The sequence below is a fragment of the Drosophila willistoni genome, unplaced genomic scaffold (genome assembly GCF_018902025.1).
Source record: "Drosophila willistoni isolate 14030-0811.24 unplaced genomic scaffold, UCI_dwil_1.1 Seg531, whole genome shotgun sequence".
Taxonomy (NCBI): Eukaryota; Metazoa; Arthropoda; class Insecta; order Diptera; family Drosophilidae; genus Drosophila; species Drosophila willistoni.
The window spans coordinates 502,558-528,611 of NW_025814459.1; the positions used below are offsets into that span (position 1 = coordinate 502,558).

Here is a 26,054-nt window from a genome sequence, read left to right on the forward strand (position 1 = left end):
GCACACAAACCTGACAATACCCTCAAACATATATTGAATAAAACAAAATTCAAGATAGAGACGACAAATAGAAGTAATGTGATAAACAAAATTCCATGCAATGGACAAGGAAATATATATATATATGTAATAAAATATACATAGGGACGACCAAATCAAAATTAAAAACTAGGATCTCAAAACACAAATCTGACTATAAAATGACACACACTAAAACCAGCACTAATGACACACTGTGCAACTAGTGGCCATGCACCGAATTTCGAAGAGACAGTAATAGTAGATGAAGAGCGACACTACAACAAGAGGTTCACCATGGAGATGCTACATACATCATGTATCATCAATACTCTGAACGCTACACGACTTAACTTTAAGACTGTCACCGACAATTGCGTCCACATATACAGACATTTTTTTTTTTACGAAAATTAGTTCCCAACTCGGTTGAACGGTGCTGACGTGTAAAATAATGTATGTAACAATTTAGTTAAGTTGTTGAAATATATCGGTACAAAATTTATTTTTATACCATACACCCATAGGGTGAAATGGTATATTAAAGTCGACAAAATGTATGTAACAGGCAGAAGGAAGCTTCTCCGACCCCATTAAGTATATATATTCTTGATCAGGATCAACAGCCGAGTCGATCAAGCCTTGTCCGTCTGTCCGTCCGTCCGTCTGTCCGTATGAACACCTAGATCGCGGAGACTGTTAAAGCTAGAGCCACCAAATTTGGTATGTAGACTCGTGTAGTATGTAGAGTGATCAAGTTTATTTCAAATTTTTGCCACGCCCCTTACCACCCCGCAATTAAAAAAAAGCGTTTATCTCAAAAACATTCCAGCTAGAGACACCATATTTGGTATGTATTCGCTTAGTAAATGCACACATTTTGTATGTATAAAGATTTAACCACGCCCTCTTCCGCCCCCGTAATTTGAAAAACTTGATTATCTCCCGTATGTTTTTACCTTATGCAATCAAATTTGGCACGTTTTTCCATAAGGCCGGAGTTGGCCGTTGGCTGGTGGGGGCGCTAGGATGCTCGTAAGATTGAGTGAGCGAAATACTAAGATGCGCTTGTCAAAATCATGTGAAAATGCATTTGTTTAATAAAGTTGAAATATTTGCTTTACTGGTGTATGGTATACCAAAGTCGACGAGACGACTTACTTACTTCATTTTTATTTATGATAATAAACTATAAAAACACAAGGCTTGCTAAAACAATCACAATGACAACAACGGAAGGCCCGCGGATCGCAACTCAACCCACGGGGTTTGTGAGAATGAAATTAAACTACAGCAACACAAAAACCACAATTAATAGACATCAGACTACCTCCAAAAAATTAGTAAGACTGAAAAGTAGTTTAAAATTTCTGTTAAAAGAAGAAAGAATGATGCATATACTATCGGATCTAAACACCTATAGAATCCTCGGGAAAGACCCAATAACACGTATACAGACAAAGAACAACAATCTGATGGACTAACTACATAAAATGACATCAGACTACCTCCAAAAAATTAGTAAGACTGAAAAGTAGTTTAAAATTTCTGTTAAAAGAAGAAAGAATGATGCATATACTATCGGATCTAAACACCTATAGAATCCTCGGGAAAGACCCAATAACACGTATACAGACAAAGAACAACAATCTGATGGACTAACTACATAAAATGGGTTTTATTTCAAAGATTGAAAAAGATTACTCTGCACATTACCCCTTGTGTCAGAACTGGTCGTTATATTGTTATACATATATTTTATTATCTTTAAACTGAGAAGGCTATTATATCATTACGGGATGAACTGGAGCGTGTTGGTTAATATTTTTAATTGTTGCACAGCAGCAAAATATTAATTCTTTCTATTACAGTACATGCTATGCAGTAAACAGTTGTGCGACAAAATTTCATCAAATAATATCGACTATTTACTCAAGGATATTGGAATTGTTAAACAGGAGCAAACATTTTAACCTTAAATACTTCCTAATACTCACCACTGTATAAAGTTTATTTTCAGATTACACGCAAAGCTTATCTTATTTATATACACCATTAATTTTTTTATTTTGGGATTGTACTAAAAAAATGTAAACATGAAGTAGAAATAAAGAAAGAAATTAAATTAATTTTTTAAAAATATGAAAATAATACCTGCTTTATCATTAACTTTGCAAAAAAGGCAAAATATTGGACTATAAAGAAGTTGGGATAATTTGCTCTCATTTGCGCACAAAATCTGTAGAAGTCGCCGTTTAGTGAACATTTTTTTTTTTACAATCCGGAAAAATATAGAACTACAAGATGATCAGGTAGAATTCCATTACATGGCTTCATGTAACAAATTTATCCAGAATTGTAAGTAATACTGTATTCAAAATTACAGTGTGGAAAGTTCTTAGGGGTTTGAATTTAAAAATAGATAAAAATAAAAATAATTCCATGCATGAGTATGCCTTGTCATAATCTTGCTCGTCTGGAATTTTTTTAATGCAATTTGGTAAAACGTTTCCACGATCATAGTATGGGATGCAATTTTTGGCTATGATGCGCTATGTCTCTATAATTAACAAAGGGTTTAAAAATGCTAAACAAACTGATGTCATATACACTGACTTCAGCAAAACCTTTGATTCTGTTACTTTCTAAACTGAACGACGTTGGGTTTTCAGCCCTTTTCCATTCTTACGTTCGAGAATATTTAACAAATAGAAAACAGAAGGTACTTTTTAAGTCTTCTTTTTCCAATCCCATTTCTGTGACATCCGGTGCACCCCAAGTTAGTCATCTTGACCAACTGCTTTTCTCATTATTCATTCATGAATCTTCTATCAGTCATTATTCATTCGCGTGTACTTATGTACATATGCTGATGATGTCAAGTTTTGTCTTACTTATAAAAAAACAGATTCATTTATTCGGCTACAAGCTGATCTTATAAACTCTTATTGTTTATAGATTAAACTTATTAAATCTTAACACTAAAAAATGTAAGGTAATGACTCTCCTCAATTGGTCAATTATTTTCTAAACAATAGTCCTTTATAACGTCTAAATAATATAAATGATTAAATTTTAACACCCATATTTCCACCACGGTCGCATAGGCCATGAGTGTTCTGGGTTTCATTAAAAGATGGTCAAAAGAATTTGACGACTCCTATACAATTAAAGTTCTTTTTACTTCCCTTGTCCGTCCTATCTTAGAGTATGGATCTTGCATTTGGACAACTCAATATGAGTCTTTCGGTACCATGTAGACGGAGTAGACATCCTGTTGTACCTTTAAACCTTAGTCGTTGCATGAATCATGAATCTTTTAGGGTCCTCTGCTCTGAATGCAACCTTATTTTTCCTGTAATCTGTTCAGAATCTTCAATTACTATACTTAAAACTTCTATCCTTTCCTATTTACTTCATAGATAGCTATAGTATTATTTGTTTGTCCGTTTTTATATTGTTTAATTGTCCACGCGATTCGTGCCGTGCATTATACGGCTGCACCGCTCGGTCGGTTCGGTGGGAGGTATGACGTATCATCAATTTTAACTCAAAACACACTAAGACGGTGATAATAAATATAGCAAGGAGCTGTATCAAACGGATGCTAAACATTTCGGATAAAATATACCATGAAGATACCAAGAAGGAAATAATAAATATTTTAAAAGACAACGATTTCCCGGATACCTTAATCAAGTCGTTATTCAAAAAACATAAATCACCTATTGACAAAACCAAAAATGAAAAAAACTACTTATCTGTCACTTATGTACCTAAATTATCACATTCACTATAATGACAAAGATCAAATAAAAATAGCACACAAACCTGACAATACCCTCAAACATATATTGAATAAAACAAAATTCAAGATAGAGACGACAAATAGAAGTAATGTGATAAACAAAATTCCATGCAATGGACAAGGAAATATATATATATATGTAATAAAATATACATAGGGACGACCAAATCAAAATTAAAAACTAGGATCTCAAAACACAAATCTGACTATAAAATGACACACACTAAAACCAGCACTAATGACACACTGTGCAACTAGTGGCCATGCACCGAATTTCGAAGAGACAGTAATAGTAGATGAAGAGCGACACTACAACAAGAGGTTCACCATGGAGATGCTACATACATCATGTATCATCAATACTCTGAACGCTACACGACTTAACTTTAAGACTGTCACCGACAATTGCGTCCACATATACAGACATTTTTTTTTTTACGAAAATTAGTTCCCAACTCGGTTGAACGGTGCTGACGTGTAAAATAATGTATGTAACAATTTAGTTAAGTTGTTGAAATATATCGGTACAAAATTTATTTTTATACCATACACCCATAGGGTGAAATGGTATATTAAAGTCGACAAAATGTATGTAACAGGCAGAAGGAAGCTTCTCCGACCCCATTAAGTATATATATTCTTGATCAGGATCAACAGCCGAGTCGATCAAGCCTTGTCCGTCTGTCCGTCCGTCCGTCTGTCCGTATGAACACCTAGATCGCGGAGACTGTTAAAGCTAGAGCCACCAAATTTGGTATGTAGACTCGTGTAGTATGTAGAGTGATCAAGTTTATTTCAAATTTTTGCCACGCCCCTTACCACCCCGCAATTAAAAAAAAGCGTTTATCTCAAAAACATTCCAGCTAGAGACACCATATTTGGTATGTATTCGCTTAGTAAATGCACACATTTTGTATGTATAAAGATTTAACCACGCCCTCTTCCGCCCCCGTAATTTGAAAAACTTGATTATCTCCCGTATGTTTTTACCTTATGCAATCAAATTTGGCACGTTTTTCCATAAGGCCGGAGTTGGCCGTTGGCTGGTGGGGGCGCTAGGATGCTCGTAAGATTGAGTGAGCGAAATACTAAGATGCGCTTGTCAAAATCATGTGAAAATGCATTTGTTTAATAAAGTTGAAATATTTGCTTTACTGGTGTATGGTATACCAAAGTCGACGAGACGACTTACTTACTTCATTTTTATTTATGATAATAAACTATAAAAACACAAGGCTTGCTAAAACAATCACAATGACAACAACGGAAGGCCCGCGGATCGCAACTCAAACCACGGGGTTTGTGAGAATGAAATTAAACTACAGCAACACAAAAACCACAATTAATAGACATCAGACTACCTCCAAAAAATTAGTAAGACTGAAAAGTAGTTTAAAATTTCTGTTAAAAGAAGAAAGAATGATGCATATACTATCGGATCTAAACACCTATAGAATCCTCGGGAAAGACCCAATAACACGTATACAGACAAAGAACAACAATCTGATGGACTAACTACATAAAATGACATCAGACTACCTCCAAAAAATTAGTAAGACTGAAAAGTAGTTTAAAATTTCTGTTAAAAGAAGAAAGAATGATGCATATACTATCGGATCTAAACACCTATAGAATCCTCGGGAAAGACCCAATAACACGTATACAGACAAAGAACAACAATCTGATGGACTAACTACATAAAATGGGTTTTATTTCAAAGATTGAAAAAGATTACTCTGCACATTACCCCTTGTGTCAGAACTGGTCGTTATATTGTTATACATATATTTTATTATCTTTAAACTGAGAAGGCTATTATATCATTACGGGATGAACTGGAGCGTGTTGGTTAATATTTTTAATTGTTGCACAGCAGCAAAATATTAATTCTTTCTATTACAGTACATGCTATGCAGTAAACAGTTGTGCGACAAAATTTCATCAAATAATATCGACTATTTACTCAAGGATATTGGAATTGTTAAACAGGAGCAAACATTTTAACCTTAAATACTTCCTAATACTCACCACTGTATAAAGTTTATTTTCAGATTACACGCAAAGCTTATCTTATTTATATACACCATTAATTTTTTTATTTTGGGATTGTACTAAAAAAATGTAAACATGAAGTAGAAATAAAGAAAGAAATTAAATTAATTTTTTAAAAATATGAAAATAATACCTGCTTTATCATTAACTTTGCAAAAAAGGCAAAATATTGGACTATAAAGAAGTTGGGATAATTTGCTCTCATTTGCGCACAAAATCTGTAGAAGTCGCCGTTTAGTGAACATTTTTTTTTTACAATCCGGAAAAATATAGAACTACAAGATGATCAGGTAGAATTCCATTACATGGCTTCATGTAACAAATTTATCCAGAATTGTAAGTAATACTGTATTCAAAATTACAGTGTGGAAAGTTCTTAGGGGTTTGAATTTAAAAATAGATAAAAATAAAAATAATTCCATGCATGAGTATGCCTTGTCATAATCTTGCTCGTCTGGAATTTTTTTAATGCAATTTGGTAAAACGTTTCCACGATCATAGTATGGGATGCAATTTTTGGCTATGATGCGCTATGTCTCTATAATTAACAAAGGGTTTAAAAATGCTAAACAAACTGATGTCATATACACTGACTTCAGCAAAACCTTTGATTCTGTTACTTTCTAAACTGAACGACGTTGGGTTTTCAGCCCTTTTCCATTCTTACGTTCGAGAATATTTAACAAATAGAAAACAGAAGGTACTTTTTAAGTCTTCTTTTTCCAATCCCATTTCTGTGACATCCGGTGCACCCCAAGTTAGTCATCTTGACCAACTGCTTTTCTCATTATTCATTCATGAATCTTCTATCAGTCATTATTCATTCGCGTGTACTTATGTACATATGCTGATGATGTCAAGTTTTGTCTTACTTATAAAAAAACAGATTCATTTATTCGGCTACAAGCTGATCTTATAAACTCTTATTGTTTATAGATTAAACTTATTAAATCTTAACACTAAAAAATGTTGGTCAATTATTTTCTAAACAATAGTCCTTTAAACCGTCTAAATAATATAAATGATTAAATTTTAACACCCCTATTTCCACCACGGTCGCATAGGCCATGAGTGTTCTGGGTTTCATTAAAAGATGGTCAAAAGAATTTGACGACTCCTATACAACTAAAGTTCTTTTTACTTCCCTTGTCCGTCCTATCTTAGAGTATGGATCTTGCATTTGGACAACTCAATATGAGTCTTTCGGTACCATGTAGACGGAGTAGACATCCTGTTGTACCTTTAAACCTTAGTCGTTGCATGAATCATGAATCTTTTAGGGTCCTCTGCTCTGAATGCAACCTTATTTTTCCTGTAATCTGTTCAGAATCTTCAATTACTATACTTAAAACTTCTATCCTTTCCTATTTACTTCATAGATAGCTATAGTATTATTTGTTTGTCCGTTTTTATATTGTTTAATTGTCCACGCGATTCGTGCCGTGCATTATACGGCTGCACCGCTCGGTCGGTTCGGTGGGAGGTATGACGTATCATCAATTTTAACTCAAAACACACTAAGACGGTGATAATAAATATAGCAAGGAGCTGTATCAAACGGATGCTAAACATTTCGGATAAAATATACCATGAAGATACCAAGAAGGAAATAATAAATATTTTAAAAGACAACGATTTCCCGGATACCTTAATCAAGTCGTTATTCAAAAAACATAAATCACCTATTGACAAAACCAAAAATGAAAAAAACTACTTATCTGTCACTTATGTACCTAAATTATCACATTCACTATAATGACAAAGATCAAATAAAAATAGCACACAAACCTGACAATACCCTCAAACATATATTGAATAAAACAAAATTCAAGATAGAGACGACAAATAGAAGTAATGTGATAAACAAAATTCCATGCAATGGACAAGGAAATATATATATATATGTAATAAAATATACATAGGGACGACCAAATCAAAATTAAAAACTAGGATCTCAAAACACAAATCTGACTATAAAATGACACACACTAAAACCAGCACTAATGACACACTGTGCAACTAGTGGCCATGCACCGAATTTCGAAGAGACAGTAATAGTAGATGAAGAGCGACACTACAACAAGAGGTTCACCATGGAGATGCTACATACATCATGTATCATCAATACTCTGAGCGCTACACGACTTAACTTTAAGACTGTCACCGACAATTGCGTCCACATATACAGACATTTTTTTTTTACGAAAATTAGTTCCCAACTCGGTTGAACGGTGCTGACGTGTAAAATAATGTATGTAACAATTTAGTTAAGTTGTTGAAATATATCGGTACAAAATTTATTTTTATACCATACACCCATAGCCAGCTGTATTCGCTTAGTAAATGCACACATTTTGTATGTATAAAGATTTAACCACGCCCTCTTCCGCCCCCGTAATTTGAAAAACTTGATTATCTCCCGTATTTTTTTACCTTATGCAATCAAATTTGGCACGTTTTTCCATAAGGCCGTTGGCTGGTGGGGGCTCTAGGATGCTCGTAAGATTGAGTGAGCGAAATACTAAGATGCGCTTGTCAAAATCATGTGAAAATGCATTTGTTTAATAAAGTTGAAATATTTGCTTTACTGGTGTATGGTATACCAAAGTCGACGAGACGACTTACTTACTTCATTTTTATTTATGATAATAAACTATAAAAACACAATTCTTGCTAAAACAATCACAATGACAACAACGGAAGGCCCGCGGATCGCAACTCAAACCACGGGGTTTGTGAGAATGAAATTAAACTACAGCAACACAAAAACCACAATTAATAGACATCAGACTACCTCCAAAAAATTAGTAAGACTGAAAAGTAGTTTAAAATTTCTGTTAAAAGAAGAAAGAATGATGCATATACTATCGGATCTAAACACCTATAGAATCCTCAGGAAAGACCCAATAACACGTATACAGACAAAGAACAACAATCTGATGGACTAACTACATAAAATGGGTTTTATTTCAAAGATTGAAAAAGATTACACTGCACATTACCCCTTGTGTCAGAACTGGTCGTTATATTGTTATACATATATTTTATTATCTTTAAACTGAGAAGGCTATTATATCATTACGGGATGAACTGGAGCGTGTTGGTTAATATTTTTAATTGTTGCACAGCAGCAAAATATTAATTCTTTCTATTACAGTACATGCTATGCAGTAAACAGTTGTGCGACAAAATTTCATCAAATAATATCGACTATTTACTCAAGGATATTGGAATTGTTAAACAGGAGCAAACATTTTAACCTTAAATACTTCCTAATACGCACCACTGTATAAAGTTTATTTTCAGATTACACGCAAAGCTTATCTTATCTGTAGAAGTCGCCGTTTAGTGAACATTTTTTTTTTACAATCCGGAAAAATATAGAACTACAAGATGATCAGGTAGAATTCCATTACATGGCTTCATGTAACAAATTTATCCAGACTTGTAAGTAATGCTGTATTCAAAATTACAGTGTGGAAAGTTCTTAGGGGTTTGAATTTAAAAATAGATAAAAAAAAAATAATTCCATGCATGAGTATGCCTTGTCATAATCTTGCTCGTCTGGAATTTTTTTAATGCAATTTGGTAAAACGTTTCCACGATCATAGTATGGGATGCAATTTTTGGCTATGATGCGCTATGTCTCTATAATTAACAAAGGGTTCAAAAATGCTAAACAAACTGATGTCATATACACTGAATTCAGCAAAACCTTTGATTCTGTTACTTTCTAAACTGAACGACGTTGGGTTTTCAGCCCTTTTCCATTCTTACGTTCGAGAATATTTAACAAATAGAAAACAGAAGGTACTTTTTAAGTCTTCTTTTTCCAATCCCATTTCTGTGACATCCGGTGCACCCCAAGTTAGTCATCTTGACCAACTGCTTTTCTCATTATTCATTCATGAATCTTCTATCAGTCATTATTCATTCGCGTGTACTTATGTACATATGCTGATGATGTCAAGTTTTGTCTTACTTATAAAAAAACAGATTCATTTATTCGGCTACAAGCTGATCTTATAAACTCTTATTGTTTATAGATTAAACTTATTAAATCTTAACACTAAAAAATGTTGGTCAATTATTTTCTAAACAATAGTCCTTTATAACGTCTAAATAATATAAATGATTAAATTTTAACACCCCTATTTCCACCACGGTCGCATAGGCCATGAGTGTTCTGGGTTTCATTAAAAGATGGTCAAAAGAATTTGACGACTCCTATACAACTAAAGTTCTTTTTACTTCCCTTGTCCGTCCTATCTTAGAGTATTGATCTTGCATTTGGACAACTCAATATGAGTCTTTCGGTACCATGTAGACGGAGTAGACATCCTGTTGTACCTTTAAACCTTAGTCGTTGCATGAATCATGAATCTTTTAGGGTCCTCTGCTCTGAATGCAACCTTATTTTTCCTGTAATCTGTTCAGAATCTTCAATTACTATACTTAAAACTTCTATCCTTTCCTATTTACTTCATAGATAGCTATAGTATTATTTGTTTGTCCGTTTTTATATTGTTTAATTGTCCACGCGATTCGTGCCGTGCATTATACGGCTGCACCGCTCGGTCGGTTCGGTGGGAGGTATGACGTATCATCAATTTTAACTCAAAACACACTAAGACGGTGATAATAAATATAGCAAGGAGCTGTATCAAACGGATGCTAAACATTTCGGATAAAATATACCATGAAGATACCAAGAAGGAAATAATAAATATTTTAAAAGACAACGATTTCCCGGATACCTTAATCAAGTCGTTATTCAAAAAACATAAATCACCTATTGACAAAACCAAAAATGAAAAAAACTACTTATCTGTCACTTATGTACCTAAATTATCACATTCACTATAATGACAAAGATCAAATAAAAATAGCACACAAACCTGACAATACCCTCAAACATATATTGAATAAAACAAAATTCAAGATAGAGACGACAAATAGAAGTAATGTGATAAACAAAATTCCATGCAATGGACAAGGAAATATACCATGTAATAAAATATACATAGGGACGACCAAATCAAAATTAAAAACTAGGATCTCAAAACACAAATCTGACTATAAAATGACACACACTAAAAACAGCACTAATGACACACTGTGCAACTAGTGGCCATGCACCGAATTTCGAAGAGACAGTAATAGTAGATGAAGAGCGACACTACAACAAGAGGTTCACCATGGAGATGCTACATACATCATGTATCATCAATACTCTGAGCGCTACACGACTTAACTTTAAGACTGTCACCGACAATTGCGTCCACATATACAGACATTTTTTTTTTACGAAAATTAGTTCCCAACTCGGTTGAACGGTGCTGACGTGTAAAATAATGTATGTAACAATTTAGTTAAGTTGTTGAAATATATCGGTACAAAATTTATTTTTATACCATACACCCATAGCCAGCTGTATTCGCTTAGTAAATGCACACATTTTGTATGTATAAAGATTTAACCACGCCCTCTTCCGCCCCCATAATTTGAAAAACTTGATTATCTCCCGTATTTTTTTACCTTATGCAATCAAATTTGGCACGTTTTTCCATAAGGCCGGAGTTGGCCGTTGGCTGGTGGGGGCTCTAGGATGCTCGTAAGATTGAGTGAGCGAAATACTAAGATGCGCTTGTCAAAATCATGTGAAAATGCATTTGTTTAATAAAGTTGAAATATTTGCTTTACTGGTGTATGGTATACCAAAGTCGACGAGACGACTTACTTACTTCATTTTTATTTATGATAATAAACTATAAAAACACAATTCTTGCTAAAACAATCACAATGACAACAACGGAAGGCCCGCGGATCGCAACTCAAACCACGGGGTTTGTGAGAATGAAATTAAACTACAGCAACACAAAAACCACAATTAATAGACATCAGACTACCTCCAAAAAATTAGTAAGACTGAAAAGTAGTTTAAAATTTCTGTTAAAAGAAGAAAGAATGATGCATATACTATCGGATCTAAACACCTATAGAATCCTCAGGAAAGACCCAATAACACGTATACAGACAAAGAACAACAATCTGATGGACTAACTACATAAAATGGGTTTTATTTCAAAGATTGAAAAAGATTACTCTGCACATTACCCCTTGTGTCAGAACTGGTCGTTATATTGTTATACATATATTTTATTATCTTTAAACTTTTATTTATTCCTTTTTAAAATTAAATTAATTTTTTTATAAAATGGTTGTCTGCTTCAAAAATAATTGGGCAGGTGTTTACAAACTCCAAGCGAAGCAGTTTACTGCGGTGGAGACTCATTTTATAAGCTTAGCGCTTATGAATTAGTCTCCAAAACGTAAAAGGACCAGTCCTTGGGGCGTTTCATAATCTGTAGATCCGCCAGCGTCTCTTATCGTCCCACACCGGTCTCATGCACCGTCTACTCCCAATGTACACAAATTGATATCGTTTAAGAGCCCGGTGGTGAATACGATTAATAAGGAATTACCGGTATCACTTGGGAATGATGTCTCAAAAACGATGCCATGAGTAGCCATTCCAATGGAAATTGCCGATAGTTTTAAAAGTATCGAGGGCCCCGTGAACAATTTGACTGCTGTAGTGGGGGACTTGTCCAACGTTGCTGCTGCGGCATACCACCAACGAAACATATATTTGTTTCTGGGCTAGACCCTGTTTTCATATCTAATAATGTCAGTTTTGTTGTATCACTCAACGCGAGAGGTCGTACCTTAATCTGAGTCATCCGATTATCTTTTCACTTCTTTCGTTAAAACGTACGGTACTTTAAGCTAAAAATAGCGCGTGCTTATCTGTTTTTTGGCGGGGCTACTGCACCTGCCAATGGCAAAATGCCTCGCACGAATGATAAAAATTCGCCGCGTAAACACACTGAAAACAATTTTTCAAACTATTTGCGTCCACTGCAGACTCTTGAAAACGAAAATATCAATGTACGTGTGCCTGAACCAGAGCCTGAGGCTAGTGTAAAATTACCACCAATCACAGTCATCAAACAAACAATGCAGTTTGTCCATAACTTGCTTTCAACAAACAAAATCAGCAATTGTTATGTCAAATCTATTTCAATTGGGCATAAAATATACGTAAAATCTGAATCTGACTTTACCTGCTGTGCATTAAGCTAAAGGAAAACAGTTGTGAATTTTTATCTCACGAGACAAGAGTTACTAAGCCATACAAGGCAGTTCTCTCTGGACTAGACAAGCAGTCCAATGATGAAGTAAAAACCATGCTCTTGAATCTTGGTCTCAGCTGCACTGATGTTAAGTTAATTGAAAAAACTACAAGAAACGGTTATAAACTGATATTGTATGTTGTTTACTTCTCTCCAAAGAGTATAACTATAAGACAGTTAAGGAATGAGTATCCACACATAAACCACACTAAAGTTCGTTGGAAGTATAAAACCAAAACCCACAATAAATTGACGCAATGCTACAAGAACCTACTATATGGTCACGGTGCCAAACAATGCGCAATCAAGACATCCTGCGCACACTGTGCTGGCCATCATCTAACGACCGTCTGCCCTGACAAGACTGCAACAAAGTGCAAACTGCAAAGGAAACCATCCGTCTACAGATGTTAACTGCCCTTGCCGGCTCTCCTACCTGTCGCTATTACAAAAGCGTTCCAAATATAACAAAAGCAACTCAAACCAAAACAATTATGCTTACCTATCAACGCCTAGGGCTGCTGCTGTATCCAACACCATCCAGAGCGTCCCTCAAACTACATCTCTGAGCTATAGCCAAGTCGTCACTAATGGTACAAACAACTCCACCAACCAAGATCTTTTCACATTTGAGGAAATTACTACTCTTACTAGGGAATTGATAAACAAACTTAGTCTTTGTAAAACTAAAAGCGATCAATTTAATATTATTACTGAACTAGCTCTTAAATATGTGTACAAATAGTCAACGAAACGCTCTTAATATCATGACATGGAACTCACGTGCCGTTTTCAATAAACGTCTAGAACTTATTAACTTTTTGAACGAAAACCAAATACATATATGTCTTGTCAGCGAAAATTGGCTGACGCAAACAAACAGATTCTTCATCCCTAATTATTCAGTCTATAGAAACGATCGCTCTGCCATTAGAGGAGGGGGTGTTGCAATAATTGTTAAGAAATCCATTAAACACTCTCAGATTCAGAGCATTGACACTCACCTTATTGAAAATGTTGCAATAAAAGTTTGTTTAGATGCTCAAACACGTACACTTGCTAAATCAATCCAGCCTGACCTAAATGCCTTCAAAGACTGCGTCACAGATAAAGCATTAATTGACTGTATGACCAAGACCATTACAGAAAAAATAACACAGGCAATTGAACACTGCACCCCAAGAATACAAGTTAAGTTACAAGCCCGAAAACTTCCAGCCAGAATAGCAGACATTATTGCTACCAGAAATGCTCTTCAGAGTCAATGGATCAGAACGAGACTGCCAATCTGCAAAGCTAGAATGAACCACTTAAATAGAATCATAAAGCAGGAATTATTTAATCATAATAATACTATTTGGGGAGAGAAGCTGTCTAAACGGGGTTATAACTCCAACCCTTTCTGGAAACTTACAAAAATAATAAAAAACAAAAAGCCGTTTATTCCCTTCTTCAACCATGATGATAAGATCTACACTACAAACTTAGAAAAGGCAAACTGTCTTAGTGAAATATTTGAGTCCAAACACCACATTACAGAAACCTTCTCTAATAGTGCTACCTCTAAGTTAGTGCATAACTCTCTCATTGAACTCGCTATTGAGACCAATATCACATGTGACTCCCTTATTTCAACTACAGATGTAAAATCCATAATAAAGTCACTCAAAAACAAAAAATCACCTGGGATAGACAAAATACCTAATATTTGTCTTAAAAACTTACCAGCAGGTGCAGTTGAATTTGTTACACTGATCTTTAATAGTTTTCTGAAAATTGGTTATTTTCCTCATGAATGGAAAACTGCTAAGATTATTCCAATTGGAAAACCAGGTAAATCTCCAAATTCTCCTTTGAGTTATCGTCCGATTAGCCTTCTGTGTGGTTTATCTAAAATATTTGAACGGATCATCAAGATCAGACTCAACACCCACCTTGAAGAAAACAATATTTTACCATCAATGCAATATGGATTTGGAGAGCCCTATAGCTGAGGGAAGCCTTTGGACAAATTGACTAACTTTGTCAAAACTAAGTTCGTTGAAAAGCAATCTGTTGGCTTGGTAACCATGGATGTTGAAGCTCCTTTCGACACTGTATGGCACGACGGTTTAATCCACAAACTGAGAGCCAGTAACACTCCAGTCTACCTGATCCATATAATTAGAAGTTTCCTGACTGATAGACACTTCTGCGTATAGTTGAACGAAACTTTGTCAGCCAAAAAATCCATCTGTGCCGGAGTCCCACAAGGCTCTGTTCTCAGCCCTATTTTATACAATATTTACACCTTTGACTTTCCTAGGACTTCAAGTTGCAAGGCCTTAATCTTCGCAGACGACACCATACTATTTTCTTCTGGTACATGTTACTCGGATATTCACAATAGTTTACAAAACACTCTAAACTCCATATATGAATACTTTTATAGTTGGAAAATTAAGCTCAATGCCAACAAAACCAAAGCACTATTTTTTACTTCAGATCTTGAACTGAATGGAACTAAAATCTCATGGGAGGAATCTGTTAAATATTTAGGAATTACTTTAGACAAAAAATTGTTATTTAGTAGCCATATAAGTAACACCATAGATAAAATTAACAAAACTGTTCGTAGTCTTTATCCATTTATAAACCGTCACTCTAAACATTCAAATAAAAATAAGTTAACAATTTACAGATCAATAATACTTCCATGTTAATGTACGGATCTGAAATATGGAACTGCTCGGCAGTAACTCATTTGAAAAAACTCCAAGTTGCCCAAAATAAAATTTTCAAAATGATCCTCAACCTACCACGATATCACAGAACCACATCTCTACATAAAATAGCTGATATTAAAATGATTGATGAGCGCATCAGTCACTCTAAAACCAAATTTACAATTAAAAAATCTCAGATAGCTCATGTTTTGAGCTAATAGGGCCTTTGCCTTATTATTTATATATAGTCAATGCCTTAAGTGCCTTCTTTTGTAGTTTTAAGATAGTACCTAAGTTGCATTTAAAGGTTTTTTTTTTCATCCATTTTCCTTTATATTCTAAATTTATTAACAACTTATTTCTAAACATGTAAATAGAATATCTCACCTGATCAGACATAAATTAAGTCTAAACTCTGTAAATAAATCAATAAGCTAGCTTTAAGCTAAATATAATAATATGGAAATAAAGCAATGAAAAATCGAATCAAAATATCTAATGATGTAATAGAATATATTCAAAGAAAAAGGTACCGTCTCGAATATTGCGGTGGAAAAGTTAAAAATTTTTTTGTTTCTACTAATATCTTTGACATATAATGTCGAGAAGATTTTTGGCTGACAACTAACACTGTTCCTGCCCCATCAGCATCTGCTGGTGTGTCAAAAAAATACTTCCGTCTCTTAACGTGGGATACCAGAACGTTAGAGGACTGAAATCGAAATTTCCTAATCTCTATGTAGATAGTCTTTCTTTTGAACATAACATTCTAACCTGACATTGCTGATGATCTGTTTTTCTACAAACTTTTATACATTCAGACGTGGCCGAGTTTCTCGCATAGGCAGTGGCCTTCTAATAACTGTTGATGCTGCTTTGTCACCTGAAATAATTAAAAGTTTCTAATACCCAGGAGATTGAGTTTGTCCGTGTTGAAGTAAATTTTAAATCCTTTAATGCTTTTATTAGTTGTTCCTATATTCCACTACTGTCAGACATTGTGGTCTATTTAAAACATTTAAAGGCAATTCGAGACATGTTCATAGTTAGGTGATTTTAATTTACGTGCTTTAGCATGGTGTAATAGGTTTGATGTTCTATCCTTCGAGATGTAGTATTTTTAGTTTTAAAGAAAGACACAAGCAGGTCTTTTCAGTTTGAGTATGGTTTATTGAATAATTCTTAATTCTATTACAATTGTTCTCTATAGCTAAGAGCGCGTAGCTGCGCTGCTGGCAATGCAGGCAGAGGAGCGGTATGCTGATGTATAAACATATTTATGTATAAATGTATGAATGTATAAATGTATAATGTTTACATAAGAGTATGTGTGTATATATGTCGCCGCAGCGAGAGAGTGAGGTTGTATCATATTGCATATTGGGCCAGAGTGGCCGCGCGTGTTATATTTGCCGAGACAGCAATTGTCCAGCACCATGCACTCATGGGTCATGTTGCTTAAGAGGCAAATGTACTTGAATGTTGCGCACATAAATATTGTAACTAATTGCTACAATATATTTGTATACATTGTAATGTTGTTATTCTAGAACATGCTACATCCCCCCTCTTTAGAACTTGTACTTGAATGTTGCGCACATAAATATTGTAACTAATTGCTACAATATATTTGTATACATTGTAATGTTGTTATTCTAGAACATGCTACATCCCCCCTCTTTAGAAAAATAACGTAATTATATGGAGTTATTTTCTAATGGAAATTTATTTATGTATTATTGTTAAAAGAATTTTTTTTTTGTGGTTTTTTTTTTTCAATTTGATTGTTTGATTTTCCGTTTGATTATATATGTGGTAAAAGTATTTTTGTATATATGTATAGTGCCATTAAATGTAGATAAAATTTTTTTTTTTTTGTTTTATTATTTTTTTTTTTTCATATATATTAATTGATAAAAATTTTTAACCTATCTTTATGCACTAATTGTTTCTTATTCTTTGTATCTTTAATTAAAATGTTATCCCTATCCTTTATTTCTTCTATAATGTATGGGCCTAAATACTTAGGTTCTAACTTATGACCCGTATCATTACGTAATAAAACTTTATCTCCTATTTTTAATTCGATATCTTTTATTTATTTATTTATTTATTTATTTATTTATTTATTTACGTCAACTAACACAGAAGTCGACGAAAAAGCTTAAGCTAAAGACAGATAGTAATTAATTGAAAAAGATAGCTTAGCTATATACACAACTAAACATCCCCGACCCGGTGGAGGTGTTTTATTTGCATAAGGTGCCCCGATTCACAGCCAATGTGGTCAGGGATGAGTTGCAGCCAATCCAAGTACAGAATATTATTATTGGTTTCGCTGTAGATGATTAAAAAGTATAGCGCGAAGAGAAGTGACAGAAAGATGAGGAGAAATTAGGTGAGAAAGGTTGTTAAAAGATTGGCAAAGAACACGAAAAGTTCATGAAGAGAGTAGTTAGTCAGACATCTACTAAGGTGAATAGGAAAAAAGTTTCTGGTCCGACGTGAGGGAACACAAAAATATAGCGTATCTAGTAAATTCGTAGAAATGACTTCGCCGTTGACTAGTTTATAAGGAAAGAGAATGCCAAAAACGAGCCTACGGTTGTAAAGTGAAGGAAGATTAATAAGAAGAAGTCTGTTAGAATAAGAAGGTAGGCGAAGACTCGGGTCCCAATTAAGACCGCGTAGCGCAAACTTAAGGAATTGCTTCTGTACCGATTCAATACTACGCTGGTGAACATCATATTGCGGATTCCACACTGGGGAGCAATATTCTAGAGTAGGGCGAACTAACGAAGTGTATAAAACCTTTGTTACATAGGGATCATCAAATTCTTTGGCCCAACGTTTAATGAAGCCAAGAAGGCTGCATGCTCTATTGACAATAGAAGAAATAGGAACATTAAATGAAAGTTTTGGGTCAAACATAACGCCTAAGTCTTTGAACGATGGTACACAATCTAAAAGAACAGACTTAACAGAGTAATGAGCCAGGAACGGAGACAAACGACTGAAAGTCATAAAAGAACACTTAGAGGCATTAAGGTGTAATTTATTAACGTGGCACCACTCACAGAACGCATCGAGATCTGATTGCAAGTACTGTTGGAAAGAAGGATCATTATAAGAATAACAAATCTTGACGTCATCCGCAAACAGGAGCACGCGTGAATGAGCCAAGGCCAAAGGCAAATCATTTATAAACAGTGTAAATAACAGGGGGCCCAGATGACTGCCTTGGGGTACACCTGACGTAACTCGAACAGTTTTAGATATCGAGGAACGAAAAGACACCTTTTGGGTTCTGCCAATAAGATACGACTTTAACCAAGCCAACAGTTTTGGGGAAAAACCCATTATGTTAAGTTTCGCGAGAAGCATAGAATGATCATAAAGTCAGTATAAATAACATCAGTTTGACACTTTTTACGGAAGCCGTGGTCTACAAGGGTAGTCAATTCTAAAAGGTTAGTAAGCGACGAACGACCTTTCATGAATCCATGCTGACAAGGAGAAATAGTGGATCTGGATAGGTGTTGAAGGGAAGACGTAATAATTTTCTCAAACAACTTTGGTATTGCCGAAAGTTTGGCAATGCCACGGTAGTTAGAAACATCCGATTTGCTACCCTTTTTAAAAAGCGGAATAATAAAAGACTCCTTCCAAATATCGGGAAAGCTACAAGTCTCACTCGATATAAAGAATAACCGAGATGAAGGGTTAGATAGGGAACTCGAACACATTTTAAGGATGCAACTAGGTATATTATCAGGACCGGGAACGAAGGAAGACGTCATAGATGACAAGCTAGAGATAATACAGTCTTCAGTAATACTATGAAAAAACATACAATTTAAATGTGGGATTGAAAAGGGATAGGGTGTGGGTTCCGAAACAGTAGTAGAATAAGTCGAATGAAAGAATTTAGCAAACAGATCTGCAATATCTGAATCATTATTAGCAGTCTGGTCATTAAGTCTGAAGGGGGAGGGTAGTACATTAGAGCGTCTTTTGGAATTAACAAAGTTGTAAAATCTTTTGGGGTTCTTATAAAATTCAACCTTACAGCGAACGATATAATTATTGTAGCATTGAGTGTTTAAAAGACAAAATTAAGATTTGGCTATACAGTAATTTGCATAGTCAAGTCGCGAACCAGTTTTTTTAAATCTTTTAAAATATCTCGACTTAATGTTACGGAGATTAGAGAGCCTACGTGTGAACCAGGCTGGCGCGCTGGAGACGGTAGAGACATTCACATAAGGAACGCATTTATCAATTAGAGAATTAAGAGCAGAGTAGAAAAACTTCACTGCACGATCTATATCGCAGCTCTCAAATAGAAATGACCAATCAAAAGAGAAAATAAGGCTATTAAGAAGATTGAAATTTGTTTTACGAAAACATCTACGACGAGAATTTGCGATGTTATTAAATGAATTAGTAACGGAATTGTAAGAAATAGTAAGTTCAATGGTAGGGTGATTGGGGTCTTCATGTTTCACTAGGGGTTGTGTTCGGGATACAGCACTAACAGTGGGATCAGAGACAAAAACAAGATCAAGGATTCTTTTAGAAGAGTTAAGGAAAGAATTGAACTAATATAGCGGACATTCAAGTAGGCTATCAAGAAAAACATGTTGAGATGAAGGAATTAAGAAAGATAGATTATCATCAAGCCAAGAAATATTAGGCAAGTTGAAATCACCTAAAACTATAAGGAAATCGCGATCTTTAAGACGATTAAAAATAGTTTGCAAAGCATCAGCATGATGCATATAGGTCGTTATATCAGAAGCTGGAGGAATATATGAACAAGAAATATATAAGCTAAAGTTGGAACATGTAATTTCGACGCAAATAAACTCAACACCTAAGTGCAGATCAATCGGCACAACACTTGAACACAGAGTCGAGTTGACAGCAATAAGTACTCCACCGCCACGACGACCAACACGATCAAGCCTATAAGAAATAAAGTTATTAGAAAGAATTTCATTATCCAAAACAGAGGAGTTAAGCCAAGTTTCAGAGAAAGATAATATGTCAGCCGAAAAGGTTTGGCTATCACAGAACAGGTTCGAGGGCTTGGTAAGAAGTCCTCTTACATTTTGATAATGAATGCAAAGACTAGACGTTATTAGTTTTTTGAAGCAGAAGATAAATTAGGAAGGTGGACAGGCAACGGACGGGAGCGCTTATTGGGCGCAAACTCGTGTACAACTAGGCCCTCTGGCCAGAAATTAGTGTCAACCATAGCTGAGAAATACTCATTAGGTACTGTAATTTTAAAAGAGGAGATTTCGCGAGGCCTAGAAAACTTAAACTTTTGAATTAAAACTTTAGCAGGGCATATATTACTAATGTAAGCTGCCACAGTCGACTCAGAAGTATCAGGAGCAAGCCTAGAGATAAATAATTGTTTGCGATGAGGCACTATAGTTAGTGGAGGCGGAGGAGCATTGGGATCCGCAAGTGATTGAGAGCTGGCATGATCCTGTGATTGATCAGAGTTCCCGTGAGGGATAGAATGAGGTACACCAGGGCTTGTAATGGGTACTTCAATCTGAAAAGAAGAGCATAAAGAGGGACAAGAAGATGGTGTAGGCGAAAGTAAAATGGGAGACGATGTAATAGAGAGTGCTGGCGACTGCTTGCGAGGCAACTCAAGGGTACATTTCTTGGGCGATTTCTCAGAAGGTGGAACAAACTTGAATTGCGACAATAAATGTACGCTAGAGTCACACTCGTTAGACAGCTGTTTGGCCAGTTTGTTTAAAGAAAGAAACTTTAAACGAATATCCCTATACATACGGCTAAAATCAAGCTGCTGGCTGGCACAAGATGGGCAAGTCCAGCGCATTAAGCCAAGCTCAGGCTTAGACACAGACAAACCAGAAAATTTGTCGTAGTCGCGGCCATTGAGGCCAGCACATTTTAAGTGAATAAGATTATCGCAAAGCCAACAAGATATTGCTCTATACTGATCATCAAAACGATCAGAATGCTTGCAAGTAGGTAGACAACAAGCCATTATAAAGCCAAAAGAAACACAAGGCAAAAAAAAAAAAAAAAAAATAAATAAATTTATATATATAAGAATAAATAGAAAAATTTAAATACACAGCACAAAGATAATTATCGATAAGAAATCAATACTTACAAATAAAACAAAGAGAACAGCTAGAGTGCACAGCACAAGAGAGAGTGCAAGAACAGTTATAAGCCGAGCTTTGAGAGGCGGCCTTACAAAAGTGATTACGCGGGAGAGAAGCTGAGCACAAGCACAAAGCAGATAGAACAACAAAGCCACTAGCACTGATGGTATGATGGGGGCGATGAGGGGAGCAACTGCAGAAGCAATGACGAGAAAAAAAAATAAAAAGAAAAAAAAATTAAATGCACCAAACACTAATCACGAAACAGAAAAACTGTTTAAACTATTTAATTTGGCGAATTATGGATATTTATTATTTTATATATTTATTTATTTACCTTTCTATCATTTATTTCCTTATTTATGCTGTTCTAACATAATTCTGGCTCTTTTATAAGCCTGTTCTAATCTAAATTTTGATTTCTTAGCATAGTCTTCTATGTTATATAGTGGATTTATATTATCAACACTATTAAAATGTTTGGGTAAGTTCGCAGTTTTACTAAATACCAACTCATATGGACAATAATCATGTGCCATAGAGGGTGTTGTATTAAAACAATATGCGAAGTATCGTATCCATACATCCCAGTCAGTTTTGTCAACTGAAATGTATTATCGTAAATATTCATTGAGTGTTCGGTGGCTTCGCTCCACAGTGCCTACAGTTTGGTGATGATGTGCAGTTGAAGTTATCTTTTTAATTTGCAAGTCTTTGCATAAATCTTCAATTATTGAGTTTCTATATTCTGTTCCCATGTCCGAAATGAACGTCTTCATTGGACCGTACTGCAGAATGAAATCTTCAAATATAGCTTTCGCTACTGTTTTTGCACTTTTGTTTTTTGTTGGTATTATTACAAGATATTTAGTTAGATCGCAGATTAAGGTTACTGCGTATTCATTTCCGTGTTCTGATTTTGGGAGTAGACCGATCGTATCCACAATTACCCTGTCGAAAGCCAGTTGTGGCGTTTCAGTTATGATTAATGGAGTTTTTGTGTGCTTTGTTATTTTTGCTTGTTGACACCTATTACATTTTTTTTATATATTGAGATATATCTCGTGTCATATTCCTCCAATAGTAATGCCTTTTTATTTTGGCCATAGTTCTTAATATTCCAGTATGACCTCCTTGTATGTTGTCATCGTGGAACGTAAACAGTATTGCTTCTTTTTCTTTATCGTTATTTGATAATAAGGTCACCGGCTTGAGTAGCGCTACTCTTAATAATTGTAAAATATTATTGTCCATATTTTTAAAAGATTCTATTGAGATAGTTTCAAAGATTTTCGCTTTTCGCTCGGTGCCACTTTGACTTGACTTATGTTGAGTATACCGGCTTCTTTTTCGAGCCTTTGAAAAAATTGACCTAAGTCGAGAATTCCATTGGTATACATATCGCAAATGTCAATTCTTGCTATATCTTTCTTGCCATGTTTGAATGTGGCTAAAGAATCAGTTATTCGCAAGGTCACTACTTTTTGTACTTCGTCGTTTACAATGACGTCATACACATTGGGCTTAGAAGCATTAAGAGATTGCTTTTGCAACTCTTTTATATTATTTTCTTTTTCTTTTCCTGCGCAGGAATTTGACTATTTATTTTGATTTCTGGTAGTGACTCTCAGAATTTTGTGACTGGTTGGTATATTTTGTAAGTCCTGTATAGTTATTCTCGATAGCGCGTCGGCTACGAAATTATCTTTTCCCTTTAGATATTCTACCGTAAAATTATATTCCTCTAATTCAAGTCGCATTCTAGTTAGCTTGGAACTTGGGTTTGCCATTGAAAACAAATAAGTTAATGCTCTGTGATCTGTTTTGACAGTAAAATGTCTACCATAAATGTATGGTCTGACGTGCGTGATTGCCCAGTGAATTGCAGCTAACTCTTGTTCAGTTGTACTCTTATTACTATCACCTTTTGTGAAAGATCTAGACGCGTATGCTACTGGAAGCTGTACTCAATTTTTGTTTTGCGTGAGGACTGCTTCACATGCATATTTACTTGCGTCTGTGATTATGCAAAATTCTTTGCTAAAATCTGGGTACTGTAACAGAGTTGGGTTCATTAATGCTGATTTTAAATGCTCGAACGCATTTTGACAATTTTTCTTACATAATCTTGTTATGTGACGAGAATATTCAGCGAAGTTTTGTATAAATCTTCGATAATAATTGCAAAATGCAATGAATCTTCTAGCGCTATCCGCATCATGCGGGACTGGATAATATTGAATGACATCATACTTTGTGTCATCAGGCAAGATTTATTCATCTGTGCATTTATGTCCCAAAAAGATGACTTCATGCATAAAAAATGAATATTTTTCAGGATGTAACTTTAGGTTGTGTTGCCTACACTTCTCAAAAACATCTGTTAGATTATTGAGCATATGTTTTTCGGAACAACCTATGACTATTAATTCATCCATGTAAAAAATTTTCGTCTTTCTGACTATGAGGATTTCTATAATTTTTGATATATATTGGTTCATCGTCCACCAGTCTTAATTTTTGTTTATAAAAGTTATTTGTTGTTATTGATTCGGTTTCTAGTCCGAATACATCACTATATTTCTTGCACAACTTCGTAAGTTGGCTGTGAAACTGTGGGGGAAAATTTTTTGATAACGTAGTTAGTACAGCGTTTTCACGCTGTACTTTATTTGCTTCGATTATTTCGTAGCCGGAAAGTGGTTCATATTTCAAACTTGATATGTTTACTATTTGATCTATATTTGTAGTGTTTAGCAATCGTATGACTGCGTTTTGGGGGTTAGTTATGGTATTTGCTAAATAAATACCATGCTGAATTTTCTGATTTGGGATCAGTACACTGTCTTCTTGTGAACTTATTTCAATTTTTCGGACAACTTGGGATCTTGCTGGCAAAACTATTGAATTGTTACCAGAACTGTACGATATTGGTACATATATCGGATATTTTAGGTTGTTTGGTCTAATTATTAACCAGTCTTCGGACGGATTGAAATCTAATTGACAGTTGTATTTCCTTATGAAATCGATTCCTAGTATTCCATCACATGGAATAGCGAATTGGGTATTAACGATGTGAAAGTCGTGTGGGATTATATATTTTGAAAATTGGATTTTAGCAGAAGTAAACCCTATGGATTTAGTTACTTCTTGACTGATTCCCTGTATATTTATGATTTTATTGGTTTGAATAGTTTGAAAATTATCGGAATTTTCTTTTACAATAGATATTTCCGCTCCTGTGTCTATTAAGAATACTAACTTTTTTCCCGCTGCCACATTCGTGAAGATAACAAACGTATTTTGATTTAAACTGATGGCGTGAATCTTATTACTCTTTACTGCTGAGTATCTAAAGGTGCTTCGGAGTTTTCCGAAGCATTCTGTGCTACCATAACATTATTATTGGTATAACCGTTTTGTCGGTTATTTCCTCGGTTACCTCTATGTTGTAACCTCTGTTGTTTCCTCTGTTATTATTACTTCTGTTTTGCTGGGAATTTTGGCCGTTATTGTTATTATTATAGTTATTGTAATAACCACGACCATTGCCTCTACCGCGATAATTATATTTGTTATTATAATTACCACGGTTTCTTTGGGCATAATAGATGGTATTATTTTGAAAGCTATTTGTGGATCCCGACTCTACTGAAAGAGTGGTAAATCTAGTGTTTGCTTCTTTAGCCGATTGAAAGTGTCCTGATTCCATTAATAATTGGACTCTTTGACTTTTGGTATGACCTACTATGGCATTTACTGCCACTTTGGTAGTATATTTTATTGCTTCCTCACTTGGAAGACCACCGGAAATAGGTCAACGCCTTTAAGGGCGTCGGTCAACTCAGTAATTTCCTTTGTGTATGAAACACAGTTATTGGGGTTTCTCTGCAGATTTTTAATTTTTGCTGTTAAAAGATCTACTGATTCACCCTTGAAGATTGTTGATAGTCTTCGTATTACTTCATCAATCGTTTTTTCTGAGCTTAGGGTATTAGCCGCTTGACCTTTTAATTTTGATTTTATGAGTTCGATGGCTACCGCTTCGTGCGGTTCTTTTATGGTGTCAAGAACGCGAAGCGCTCCAATGAAACCCGGTAGACTTTTAATA

The 26,054-nt window shown here is 34.9% G+C and overlaps 3 long non-coding RNA genes across 3 annotated transcripts; all 3 read left to right on the forward strand.

The window, feature by feature from the left end:
* Positions 1–1,739: 1,739 nt before the first annotated feature.
* Positions 1,740–2,068, forward strand: LOC124461543. The gene is made up of 2 exons (XR_006955132.1): positions 1,740–1,835; positions 1,890–2,068. It is a non-coding gene; the product is annotated as an uncharacterized LOC124461543 (long non-coding RNA).
* A 3,510-nt stretch (positions 2,069–5,578) lies between these two features.
* Positions 5,579–5,907, forward strand: LOC124461544. The gene is made up of 2 exons (XR_006955133.1): positions 5,579–5,674; positions 5,729–5,907. It is a non-coding gene; the product is annotated as an uncharacterized LOC124461544 (long non-coding RNA).
* Positions 5,908–8,885: 2,978 nt separating this feature from the next.
* On the forward strand, positions 8,886–9,207 carry LOC111519672. The gene is made up of 2 exons (XR_002724434.2): positions 8,886–8,981; positions 9,036–9,207. It is a non-coding gene; the product is annotated as an uncharacterized LOC111519672 (long non-coding RNA).
* Positions 9,208–26,054: the final 16,847 nt, after the last annotated feature.